The sequence below is a fragment of the Microtus pennsylvanicus genome, chromosome 22, assembly GCF_037038515.1.
Source record: "Microtus pennsylvanicus isolate mMicPen1 chromosome 22, mMicPen1.hap1, whole genome shotgun sequence".
Lineage (NCBI taxonomy): Eukaryota > Metazoa > Chordata > Mammalia > Rodentia > Cricetidae > Microtus > Microtus pennsylvanicus.
Genome location: NC_134600.1, coordinates 13,270,226 through 13,283,835, shown reverse-complemented (window position 1 = coordinate 13,283,835; position 13,610 = coordinate 13,270,226). Strand labels below are relative to the sequence as shown.

At 38.4% G+C, this 13,610-nt stretch overlaps 1 long non-coding RNA gene across 1 annotated transcript; it reads right to left on the bottom strand.

The window, feature by feature from the left end:
- Nucleotides 1-11,247: 11,247 nt before the first annotated feature.
- On the bottom strand, nucleotides 11,248-12,838 carry LOC142839981 (uncharacterized). Its single transcript, XR_012908863.1, has 3 exons — nucleotides 12,717-12,838; nucleotides 12,459-12,519; nucleotides 11,248-11,310 (listed from the first exon to the last, which is right to left on the bottom strand). It is a non-coding gene; the product is annotated as an uncharacterized LOC142839981 (long non-coding RNA).
- Between the last annotated feature and the right edge of the window lie 772 nt (nucleotides 12,839-13,610).

Sequence of the window (13,610 nt, the reverse complement as noted above, 5' to 3'; positions counted from 1 at the left end):
TATACCTCTTCCCTGCCTGAGGTCCAAAATAAAATTTTTGATTGATCAGGCCAGTCCTTCACACAACAGTGTTTTACATTTCAAACACATGTCACCTGCTGTCATATTGTCCATCTGGCAGAACTATGTTTTTCTCAAAAAGAAAACTGGAACTTTACGGCTAATCGGCCTTAAGATTGGTTGTGACCCTGTAATGCCTCATTGAGCAGCTTGTTAGAGGTCTATTCTTTGATATGGGGGTGGGCAAAGTGACTGGTTTTAAATCAGTGATGGCTTCTTTATAATGGTTTGTAGCCACTGGACAATCCTGGTAAACAATGTGTACCCAAGCATTCTTATCTCTAACAGCCCTGATTAACATATTCTTATCTTTTGAGTGTTCAGATGCAGTCGATTCTGAGCTCTATTCTACCTTATGACACTTAACTCTTTCCTAAGCATTGGTAAATTTTTTATATCACTAATCCTACAGTTCTACATTATTGTTAAGTTGGGAGTGTCATCCTAGCCCCTGACATTAATCCCAGATCCATGGCCTGGGAGTTGCATTGGTCTGGACTCCAAATCCCAGCATGCCAGGTTCTGACCCCTCCAACAGGGTATTTAAGGGGGTTTCTAGGGAGGAACAAGTGATCCTGGCTTTACATGTGCTCCCCCATTTTCTGTCTCCTCTGCCATGCCCTCAGCCACCCGAGAGCATTGCACTTAATAAACCATGGACATTTTCATTTGATATAATCTGTTTTATTTGTACTTTTGTGTGACAGCAAAGTGAGTGGCTTGTCTTAGAATTTTTCCTAACATGGAGGTACCACCAAGGAGGTTCAGTTTTTCCTGTGGACTCAGGTCCCAGGACAATGCTGGAAAATGCCCTTCTTTTTTTTTTATTTATTTATCATGTATACAATATTCTGTCTCTGTGTGTGTCTGCAGGCCAGAAGAGGGCACCAGAACTCATTACAGATGGTTGTGAGCCACCATGTGGTTGCTGGGAATTGAACTCAGGACCTTTGGAAGAGCAGGGAATGCTCTTAACCACTGAGCCATCTCCCCAGCCTGAAAATGCCCTTCCTGTGCACGTACTCCACCAAGCACGTTGCCTTTACTTGGTGAGTTCCCCTTTTGAAACTGCATGCAGGTAGAGATTTGGGGTGACCCATTCACTTTTCAGGCTTTTGCTGAAGACTCAGACATGCCAAAAGCCTGGCACACACATGCGGCAGAGGCAGGCCTCTTGCTGAGATGCGATTTGGGAAGGAGATGTCCCTGGCCAATTTCTCATGTACCCCTGTTTCCTGACTCAACGCCAGTCCAGTGGATGCACGGCAATGGCCTTGAGTCACAGGCCTGCATTTAAAGTGGGTTTCTTGTGATCCCTAGCCAATTTCAAAAATGCCGTTAAGCAGGCATTTGCAGATTTTTTTTTGAGACTATCCAACTTAAAGGAATTTCGCCCAAAATGCAAGTTTTTCTAAGTGCACCCTCATTCTTACCCCCCCCTTCTGCTTTTCTTTCTCTGTTTATTTGCTACCATGCAACCAAGCAGTTGGCCCCACCCCTATTTCTGCCTTTCTTTGTCTGCTCATTCCCAGAAGACTCTCTTGTCCTATGTTCGGGTGCTCAGGCTCTGTGTTTGGCCTTGTCTGTAAACAGTTCTCTCATCCTGTCTCCACTTCCATCTCTCTCCGTGTGCTTAGTCAAGGTCAGATCTCTTGTTGTGCCCTAACTTCCATTTAGCACCCTCCCACTTGGCTGCCTCCTCGCAGTTGGGACCTGGTTCTCCAGTGCCTTTCTGTCCTGCCCCAACTTCTGTTTCCCCTCCTGCTTGTTCACAGACAGCACTCTCATGCCACCCCATAAGCCCAGCAGATGGGCTCTGACATGACTCTGATGATGCGCCCTGTCCCTAAGCCACAGCATAGGCCAGACACTCAGCCTTGTCAGCCACAGCTGTGGCATGAATAACAAGGACTCAAAACATAAGTTTTATGTACATGTGCGCTTCCAAATTATAACAGCTCTAAACATTTAGCTTATATGCCCAGTTTAAAATACCTGGCTCGGGGGCTGGAGAGATGGCTCAGAGGTTAAGAGCATTGCCTACTCTTCCAAAGGTCCTGGGTTCGATTCCCGGCAACCACATAGTGGCTCACAACCATCTGTGATGGGGTCTGGTGCCCTCTTCTGGCCTGCGGCCATACACACAGACAGAATATTGTATACATAATAAATAAATGTTTAAAAAAAAATAAAATACCTGGCTCTCAAGTGTCTTTAGAGATCTGAGATTATGGCATTTGAACAACAAGAGCTTCTCACACACAGACATGCCAGATTTTGTAGCACCCTATGGCTTCTTCAAGAAGACAGAAGACCTGCTGTCTCCAGACTTGCTCAGGGTGTGGCAAAATCACGCACACAGAAGCAAAAAGAGACATTTTACCACTCCAGCCTCCTGGATGCTTCACCCAGGGAATTGATCCCCTCATCTTAGCAAGACAGTTAGATTAAATCTTCTCCCTCGCAGGAAAAACTTTGGGCCTCTCACACACAGCAGCTAATAGCAAGCATGCTTCTAAGACTAATGTTCTCCAAGGACAAGGAGAAGATTTGCGATTGCCTGATAGCAAAAAGCTGTTTTATTTTTGCTCATTAATTTTTCCCAGATCTGTCTAAAGGCATTTGACAACTCAATGTACTCTTTTTTTTGGGGGGGGGGTGGTTTTTCGAGACAGGGTTTCTCTGTGGTTTTGGAGCCTGTCCTGGAACTAGCTCTTGTAGACCAGGCTGGTCTCGAACTCACAGGGATCCCGTGCTCTTCTTTAACAGGCTTCAGAGTCCAGGTTTAACAGGCTTCAATCTTCAGAGGTTCATAGTTCCCAATTTCCTTTAATTGCCTTCTAACTGGAAGCACTAGTCTGTTGCTATTACACCAAGACATAAAATCTGTTCCAGTTTTCTTACAGGTTCCTGGAAAGATTCTATTGCTACATCAGAATAATGTCTGGTAAAATCCAGGGTTTTTAATTTTTAATTGTTTTACTGTTACACTAACCCCAGCCAGTTTTAAGCATATTTTGTAGGTAATTCCTGCTACCTAACTAGAAACCAACCTACACGGCATTCTGAGGGCAATGCCAAAAGCAACTATACCAGATCCTAGGACTTTACCATTGGTACCAGCTTTCTTAGATCAAGGACACCTACAATTCCTCTGGATTAAGAACACCTGCCAACTAAAATCTGGTTTCACCTGCTATTGTGTCAAATCCCATGGATAGCTCCATTTTATAGGGCCAGGAATAACAATATTTTTTTCTCCTAGACACTTGCCTCCTTACCTCCCTCAAGAAGCTGGTGCCTGTCATTTCCGGGATGATAGTGAACAGAATGCCTTTCTATACCCACCAGCTTTCAACTCTGCCCCGCCCATGCCATCCCATGCCCAGAGGAATTAGCCAGACTTGAGTTCATACCCTTTTTTCCAAAGAGATCCTAAATTATCATCTCAACTTTCTGTCACCCCTATATCCAAAGAGTCTGGAATGTTAAGTTGGGAGCATCACCCTAGCCCCTGGCATCCAACACAGACAACAGCTTGGGAGTTTCATTGGTTTGGACTCCAAATCCCAGCATGCCAGGTCCTGAACTCTCCTAAAGGGAGGGTCAAAACCACTCCAACAGGGTATTTAAGTGAGCTTCTGGAGGAAGCACCCATAGTCCTAGGTTGGCATGTGTACCCAGGTTTTCTGTCTCAGCCACTCAAGAGTGCTGTGCTTAATAAAACATAGGCATTTTAATTGGTTTAATTATAGTTACAATATTTAGTCAATTTACATTTGGAAAATTAATGTATATCATCTATCCATCATCTATCCTACCTTTGTGAGTCTCAACTTTTATATCTAATTTACACACACCATAACTAAAGAAAACTATAACTATATATAGTTTTGAAGTCAATCAAAGAACCCAGAAGGACATAATATTAACCTGGAAAGTCTGTGGCAACAAAAGCAGAATCTTCAATTTTCTTTTTTTTAAATATTTTTTTGCCTTTCTTTTTTTCTTTCTTTTTCTTTCTTTCTTTCTTTCTTTCTTTCTTTCTTTCTTTCTTTCTTTCTTATGTATACAATATTCTGTCTGCGTGTATGTCTGCAGGCCAGAAGAGGGCAGCAGACATACACTCAGACAGAACTCAGAGCCTTTGGAAGAGCAGGCAATGCTCTTAACCACTGAGCCATCTCTCCAGCCCAGAATCTTCAATTTTCTGTTGCAAAATATGTGTGGATTATTTTTAAGCAGATGTCATAAATCAGTTTGCCTTAACATGAGGAGTTATTTTATTCAGCTACATAATTAAGCAAAGTTCCATATTTCTGATATTCATTTATGACTATCACTTTGGATAATTCACCCATGATTTTCTGTGTAGCAAGGATTTTTTAACTGTTTTTTGCAACTATATATTTTTCCACTACTCTCCTTTCCTCTCCACTCTCCTTCTCCCATGATCCACATTCTCCATCTTTACTCAGATATTGTTTTTCTCTATGTCCTATGTAGAATAGATCTATGTATGTATTTCTTATTTTCCTTTTTGTTGTCTATGTTCTCTGGCATTGTGAATTGTAAGATGTTTGTCCTTTGCTTTATATTTAAAAGCCACTTAGGAGTGAGAACATATTTTGTCTTTCTGGGTCTGGGTTAACTCACTCTCATATGATTTCTGATCCAGTAATTTGCCCATAAATTTCAAGATTCATTATTCTTACCCACTGTGTAGTACTCCATTTTGTAAATGTACCATAATTTCTTTATCAACTCTTCAGTGGAGGGGTTGTTTTCAGGTTCTGGCTGTGACAAATAATGATGCTGTGAACATAGTTGAGCACTTGTCCTTGTAGTATGGTTGAGCATCTGAGCATCCATTGGGTCCATACCCAAAACTGGTACTGCCGTGTTTTGAGATAGGTTGGTACCTTATTTTCTGTCTTTTTTTGTTGTTGTTGTTGTTTTAGGACACGATTTCTCTGTAGCTTTGGAGCTTGTCCTGGAACTAAGTCTTGTAAACCAGGCTGGCTTCAAAATCACAGAGATCTGCCTGTCTCTGCCTCCCAAGTGCAGGGATTAAAGGCATGCCCCATCACCAGGTGGTTTGCTTCCAAATCACCATACTAATATCCAAAGTGGCTGTACAAGTTTGCACTCCCATAAGCAATGCAGGAGTGTTCCCTTAACCCCTACATCCTCTCTAGCTTAAGTTGTCATCAGTGTTTTTGATCTTGGCTATTGTTAACAGATGTAAGATGGAATCTCAGAGTTGTTTCAATGTTCATTTCTCTAATGGCTAGGGATGTTGGAAATTTCCCTATGTGTCTCTCAGGCAATTTAGATTCATGCATTGAGAGTTCTTAGTTTAGGTCTGTACCCCATTTTTTATTGCATTATTTTTTCTTTTGGTGACCTTTTTTTTTTAGTTCTTTGTATGTTTTGGAGATCAGTCCTCCCTCTGTCCAGTGGGGGGTAGGTGAAGATCTTTTCCCATTTTATAGGCTGCCTTTTTTGTATTATTGATCATGTCCTTTGGTTCACAGAAATTTCTCAGTATCAGGAGGGCCCATTTATTAATTATTACTCTCTTTGTCTGTGCTACTGGGGTTATATTTAGAAAATAGTCTCCTGTGCGAATGAACTCAAAATACTTCCCACATTCTCTTATTTTATGATTCACTGTGGTTGGATTTATGCTGTGGGTTTTTTGCTTTTCTATATGAAGGTGAGTATTTTTTTAAGGTCTGTGAAAAATTTTGTTGAGATTTACATGGGAATGGTATTGAACCAGTTGAATTGCTTTTGGAAAGATTTTCATTTTTACTACATTAATTTCAACCTACCAAAGGGCATGAGAGATATTCCCATTCTCTGGTCTCTCTATCCATTTTCTTTCTTCCAAAGTGTAAAGTTCTTATCATACACGCCTTCCATTTTTAGAGTTATTCCACAATATTTTATATTATTTGTGGCTATTGTTAAGTGTGTTGCTTCCATGATATATTAGTTGTAACCATCTTTCTATTTCAAAAAAATATTCCTTGTAACCACCTTCTATCTACCTTCCTGATGACCACTCACAATCTTTTGCTAGCCATAATTATACCACCAACTTCTAAGGGAAATTTTAAGCAAAACATACAAGTGAACACATGAGAGATTTGACTCTTCATGCCTGTCATATTTCACTTCATGGTAAAAACATTGTTAACACTTTTAGGTTTTCATCTTTTATAACATGTTTCAGTATTATTTTATGATTGTTATTCTGGCCGGGCGGTGGTGGCGCACGCCTTTAATCCCAGCACTTGGGAGGCAGAGACAGGTGGATCTCTGTGAGTTCGAGACCAGCCTGGTCTAAAGAGCTAGTTCCAGTACAGGCTCCAAAACCACAGAGAAACCCTGTCTCGAAAAAACAAAATTTGGTGTATTTTCTCCCATTCCTTTTCTGATTCTAAGAACATGACTCTTATTTTCTCAAAGTTTAGGATTTGATTACCATTTTCTAAAGAATCATATTATGACTTTATTGAATTTCTCATTCATTTTCTGTATTATATCATTAGTTTCTGTGCCCATCTTTTTCCTTCCTGTTGTAGAACCATCCATGGCAGGTCCAGCCAGAAGCAGAGGTGTTATACTTGCTTCCTCCATACTTTTCCACATTAATAAATTCAAAATACCTCATGAGTTCCATGTCACTAGATTTATAAATCACCCCTGCATCCGATCCAATTCTCTTTCCTGTCATTGCAATAAAATGAGTTCCTAGCTCCATCTTCATGTCTTTTTTTTTTGAGACAGGGATTCTCTGATCTCGAAATCACAGAGATCCACCTGCCTCTGCCTCCCGAGTGCTTGGATTAAAGGCGTGCACCACCACCACCCGGCCAGTTGATTTATTTTTATTTTATGTGCATTCGTGTTACATTTGCATGTATGTCTGTGTGATGGTGTCATGTCCCCTAGACCTGGAGCTAAACACAGTTGTGAGGTTCCATGTAGGTGCTGAAAATTGAACTTCGGTCCTCTAGAAGAACAGTCAGTATTCTTACCCACAGCGTCATCTCTCCAGCCCCATCAATCAACCACAATTCTAAATGTGGCTTTAGAAATGGGGACAGAAGTTACTTTCTCATTCCTAGGTGGTTGGAGCTTTAATGGTGGTATTTCCCTTATAAGCATCGATTTGCTTAATTTTAAATTTTAATAGACTTGAACAAATGGCTGCAAGATTAAATTAATAGGTAAATAGCTTTCCAACAACAAGTACCAAATACCTTGATCAAAACAATTAACCAAATCTTGTCAAGGATCTAATGGTTCTTACTGTTTAATAAATTTTTCATCAGAAATAACACTCATGCTATGCTTCGTGGTTTCCTGTATTCTTTAACGTATTGCAATACAAAAGGTCATTTTACGACTGAGTGGTGATTGAGTTAATCTGAAATTTAGTTGGTTTAATCATGAGAGCAAGGTCATTTCCCTGGGTAACAATGGAGTGGGATCAAGGGTACTTGATCCAAAATGAGAACTTTTGATTCAGAAACATTTTTTTATAAATTGGAGATACTGATGTTCTAGAATTAATATGCCTTCCTCTGGATAAATTATTCCACAAAATTAAGTTTAATAAAAACAATCTCTTTAAAAACTGCATGCATCTGGGGTGGTTAATTTTTAAAAGAGGAGCCAGCCTGGAAAAAATTTTTGCATAACATATAAAATGTCATTTTTAAGTCTCTTTTGTGTTCAGGCCCAAGGTTATACTGTGAACAATTTAAAAAGGAACATGAGAACTTAGACAGTGGTTGCATATGCCTTTACTCCCAGCACTTTGGAAGCAGAGGCAGGTGGATCTCTGTGACTTCAAGGCCAGCCTGGTCTATAAGAGCTAGTTTCAGGAGAGGATTTAAAGCTACAGAGAAATCCTGTCTTGAAAAACAAAACAAAACAAAAAACTAACAACAACAAAGAAAAAGGCACATCTAACCACTTAGGCAGATGGTGATTTACAGAGCAAAACTATCTTTTTGATCATGCATAATGATCAGAAATTCTAAAAGAACCAAGTCTAAGTTAGATTCTGGTGCTGTCAATCTTTGGTTCTTCTGGGTCATGAAGGGTGAGGAAAAGGTAAACTTATTATATCAGCCTTTCCCACCTCACTATTATTAATGACATCCTCATGAGGCTGAGGACTCAGCACTTAGAAGACTGGATACTCATCCACAGGGCCTAACATTGATACTACGTACCCACAGCAGTCTGTAACTCCAGACAAAGAGCATTAGACACCATCTTTTTATCACCACTGGCACCTGGGTTGTGGGGCTATAAACCAAACTCGGGTACCCAAGAGAAGCAGTACTTTGAGACAACTCTCCAGTTCCCACATATGTCACTATAATGTGGAAGGTGAAGGTGTCCCACTGTTCCTTCTGTCTCTTAGCACATAAATGCCCTCTAGATGGTTGTCAAAAGATTCAACGGATTGAATGTGAATGCAATATCTATAATGCTTATGTTATTGTTATCATTTTTTTATGTGAGTAAAGATACTAAAAGGTTGGTTGAAATCAATCTGAGTCCAGCCAGATTTTATTAGCAAAAGGTTACATTATTTGAGATAGGCTCTTTCTTTTAGAATTTTTTAGACAGGATACTTTCTCATAGCCATGTATGCCATGAATTTCTTATGGGGAAGAAGCTGGCCTCACTATGATCCGGCCCACCCACACTCTGGTGTGCTATAATTATAGCCATACACCTGTAAGTCCAGTTGAAATATGTGTTTCTAAAGGACTTATCATTGAGTCAGAGAAAAAAAATAATAAAATAAGATTTAAAAAGGTGCATCATTGTTTTGATGGATAGTAACTTTTCACAAAACTCCATAATTTAAATGACTGGATCATTTTATATGTTCTCAGTAATCGGTTATTTTCTTTGCATTGTTAATTCCACCCATTTATAAATGTTTGAAGTGTGACTGTGTGAATACACCTGTGCCATGATGTGTATGTAGCACTGACAGGAAAACCGACAGGGGTCTATGATCTACTTCTGCTGTGTGAGTTCTAGTGATTAAACCTTTGGAGTTATTTGACTGCAAATGACCTCAATGGCACTTCTTGTGAAGTGAAGAAATATGAGAAAATATGTAGAAGTATGGTATATAACCCAGAGATAGAACCCAGGTCAGACATAGCAGCAAAGAACTTTACTAAATGTGGCAATTTTCTGGTGCATAATTTTGGTTCTAAGAAAGTGTTATATATAAATGTGTAGTCCTCAAAATGAACAAATTTTCCTATTGTAATGTTTCTTCAAATTGAAATTGAGCACCACTGAAATGGCTCAGGGGGAAAGGGCTGTTGTTTGTAAGACTAGAAACCTATCCTCAATTTTCTATAAAATGTCAAGCTGTGGTTGATTACATACACAGTTGTTTGCTGGTTCTCATACATTATTACATCCATATCATATAAATGAAAATCTTTGAATACACACATGAATTATTTAATGTTTCTTATAATCTCTTTTATTAGTCATTTTAACGTTTACATTGTTAAATTCTCTTGAAAACCCAGCACATTGGAAGTTCGTCATCTACCCTTGGACTTGTACTCAAGAGTAAGACAAACGAGCATCATGAGTTCAAATGTATCCCTGAATCACTACTGACATCCAAGGTAAGATGAATAACAAATAACAAAATCTCAAGGGAACTTGTGAAAAGATGAAAATCAAAACCAGAAGCACAAACCACCACCCTTATGAGTAAAGCATCATCAAACATGGCCTGATATTTCAATAACCAATGGGAAAATTATATGATGGAGGTTCCATTATATACATTACAGTAGAATAATACCTATCACTAGGTACAGACAGAATAGAAGATAAACTAAAGTCATAGAAGTAATATAAGGTCACAAAATTAACTTCACTAAATGGATTTGCCACTTATACAGCACACTTTAGTGACTCCCTCAAATACTTTAAAATAGAAACCACAATACAATGATCTCCTCCATCAGTATGATTTTTGTAATGTTTTTGAAGTCTACATTCATCAAATTCACAGTTTCTATCCTGGATGGTTTAATGTATTTGGAGATTATTGTGACAAACGATTTACCACACAGATTCAATTCATAGTTATTCTTCTATATGTGTACATTCCTGCATTTGAAGATGAATAAACTTCACACTGATTTCATTATTACTATTTCTTATACTTTTAAGCATTTGAAGATTACTGCAAAGGCTTTACTACACTGAATACATCCATGGAGTTTCTCTCTTTTGTATATTTGTTTATGTTTTTGAAGATCACTGTGCTGTGCAAAGCTCTAACCCCACTGATTACATTCAAAGAGTTCCTACCTAGGGTGAGATCTTTTATGCCTTTTAAGATTACTTAAAGCTGAAAATGCCTTACCACACTGACTACATTCATATGGTTTCTCTCCAGAATGTGTTCTTTTATGTTTTTGAAGACTACTGTGTTGGGCAAAGGCCTTACCACACTGACTACATTTACAGGGTTTCTCTCCAGTATGTGTTCTTCCATGGGATTTAAGAGTATTGTACCGAGCAAAGGTCTTACCACACTGATTACATTCATAGGGTTTCTCTCCAGTATGTGTTCTTTTATGGTTTTGAAGATTACTCTGATCTACAAAAGTCTTACCACATTGATTACATTCATATGGTTTCTCTCCAGTATGTGATCTTTTATGTGTTTGAAGATTACTGTGTTGAGCAAAGGCCTTACCACACTGATTACATTTAAGGGGTTTCTCTCCAGTATGTGTTCTTTCATGGTATTGAAGAGCAGTGTGCCATGCAAAGGCTTTACCACACTGATTACATTCATAGGGTTTCTCTCCAGTGTGTGTTCTTCCATGGTATTGAAGACCAGTGTACCATGCAAAGGCCTTACCACACTGATTACATTGATAGGGTTTCTCTCCAGTATGTGTTCTTTTATGGATTTCAACATAACTCTGAACTGCAAAGGCCTTACCACACTGATTACATTCATAGGGTTTCTCTCCAGTGTGTGTTCTTTTATGGTTTTGAAGATGACTCTGAGCTGCAAAGGCCTTCCCACACTGAATACATTCATGGGGTTTCTCTCCAGTATGTGTTCTTTCATTCCATTTAAGGTGACTGGCATGTGTGAAGGCTTCAGAACATTGAATATCTACTGAAAGTTTTTCTCCAGCTTCAATTCTTTCAACCCTGCAAGGATAATTGGCACATATAAAAACTTCACCATATTCAATACACTGTTGTGGCTACACATTTGTATGAATTAATTTTATAATATGTTCCAATTATAAAGAGGAATCAGATACTAAGTTTTTATAACTGTGTCTAAACTCATGTTTTGCTCTTTAATTAGGCACTGTTTTGCCACGTGGAAGATACCTCCAATGGTCAATTCCTTTCTTTCATGGCTTACCTTTTTACCTTCACAGAATCTTTTTTCTATATGATAATATATATATATATATATATATATATATATATATATATATATATGAATAGAACTGGATAAACCCAGAGCTTTTATATTCATAACTTCTCCTATACTGTGAATCATATTGCATATGCTATGTAAACTAGAACACTCAGAATTATTTGCACATTTCTAGAACTTATAGGGCTTTTTTGCAGTGTGATTTTGTTCATGTATTAACAATGAGGGCGGAAAACCAGTTACTTGTATACTTCAATCCAATTCAACAAGTATACTCAACATGGGGTCTACTGGTTATCTAATTGTTCTTAGAGAGTGGTATGCTACATCTCTCCATATCCCTATGCTCATACACTTGTATCAAGAGCAATGTATGGTATACATAGTAAAGAAGAATAACAAATAAGAGATTTCCACATTGAATTCTCATGGTTTGACTTGCTCTTCCTCATAGTCTTGTGGTATAGATATCAAGGTTTCTCAAAAACAACTGCCACTTGACTCAACTCTAACTGCTTCTTTCACTAAACATAGCACAGTCACAAGAAGTGTACGAGGAATACAAGATTTACTATGGGCTATTGGTTTAGTACAAAGTTTTGCAGATATAATCTCTTCAATGTGTATTCTTTTGTATTATCAGTAGCAAGAAAGAAATTTATTTGCAAATCTACTACAAAGCTCTCATGGTGCTATGCCTCAAAAGATTATATCTTTTTAGCCATTGTTTTCTTGACTTCTTTCTTAAAAGAATGTCATTCAAATGCACTTCACATATATAAAATAGGGATTTGTGAGAATTGGATAAAACTTTACATATTATCAGTATTGCTTTAAACTAAAACTTTTAAGACACATAAAAATTTCATGAGAGGCACATTGTTATCAGCCTGTATATGAAAATTACCTTTCAGGTCTTCTAGAAAATTGACAATGCTCTTCACTATTATGGTCTTCCCAAATGCATCCTAAAATATAATGCCAGTAAATGTATGTTATATTATTGACAATTGTGCAGTATTTAAGCTGTTATATGAAGGGACCCTTAGAATTATGTCTGCTCTATTCAACTAATTCTTATTCTTTCTAAATAAAATTACAGAACATCATTAACCAAGAAAAACTTGTCCCCTTATTTTGAATCATGAAGGAAATTCAATTTCACCTATAGTAGCGAGGTTCCTGTAGGTCTCCAGCATCACATCTTTGTAGAGATTCTTCTGGGAAGGATCCAGCAAATTCCACTCTTCCTGACTGAAGCTGATATGCACATCATCATAGGTCACGGCCCTCTAAAATATTTCATTCACGTGTATAAGAGAAGCATGATGGTGACAGCATTGTAAATGCATAGTTTTTAACAGTATAGTCATCAAATTCTGGTGTTCCCCACTATTATTCCATGACAGAGACAGACACTTTTTTAAAAAAAAAATATTTATTTATTTATTATGTATACAACATTCTGTCTATCTGTATGCCTGCAGGCCAGAAGAAGGCACCAGACCTCATTACAGATGGTTGTGATCCACCATGTTGTTGCTGGGAATTGAACTCAGTACCTTTTGGAAGAACAGGCAATGCTCTTAACCTCTGAGCCATCTCTCCAGCTCTGAGACAGACACTTTAGAAGGAAATTGAATAGAAGAGTCACGTCTCTTATTTTTGTACCCTTTGAATGGGATATCACCAACAAAAGAACTGTCTATTAATAAAGATAGCCAAGGAAACGGATCAACAGGACATAGTACACTCAGAAAATTGTATGAAGAAACACTAATTACAAAATAGAAAAAATATGGTGGACAAACTGGGTATGTTTACTCATGCCTTTAAGCAAAACACTCATAAAGCAGAGGTGTGTAGATTTGTCTCTGAGATGAGTGCCAGTCAAGTCTATGGAATCATGTCCGGGATAGGTGAAAGTACACATTCACCTATCTCCATTGCAAAAATCAGTGAAACAGGGCTGTAAAGATGGCTTGGAAGTTTGGAGCACTGATCCTTCTTGCAGAGGTCCTGGGTTCAGTTCCCAGCAACCATATGGTGGCTCACAACC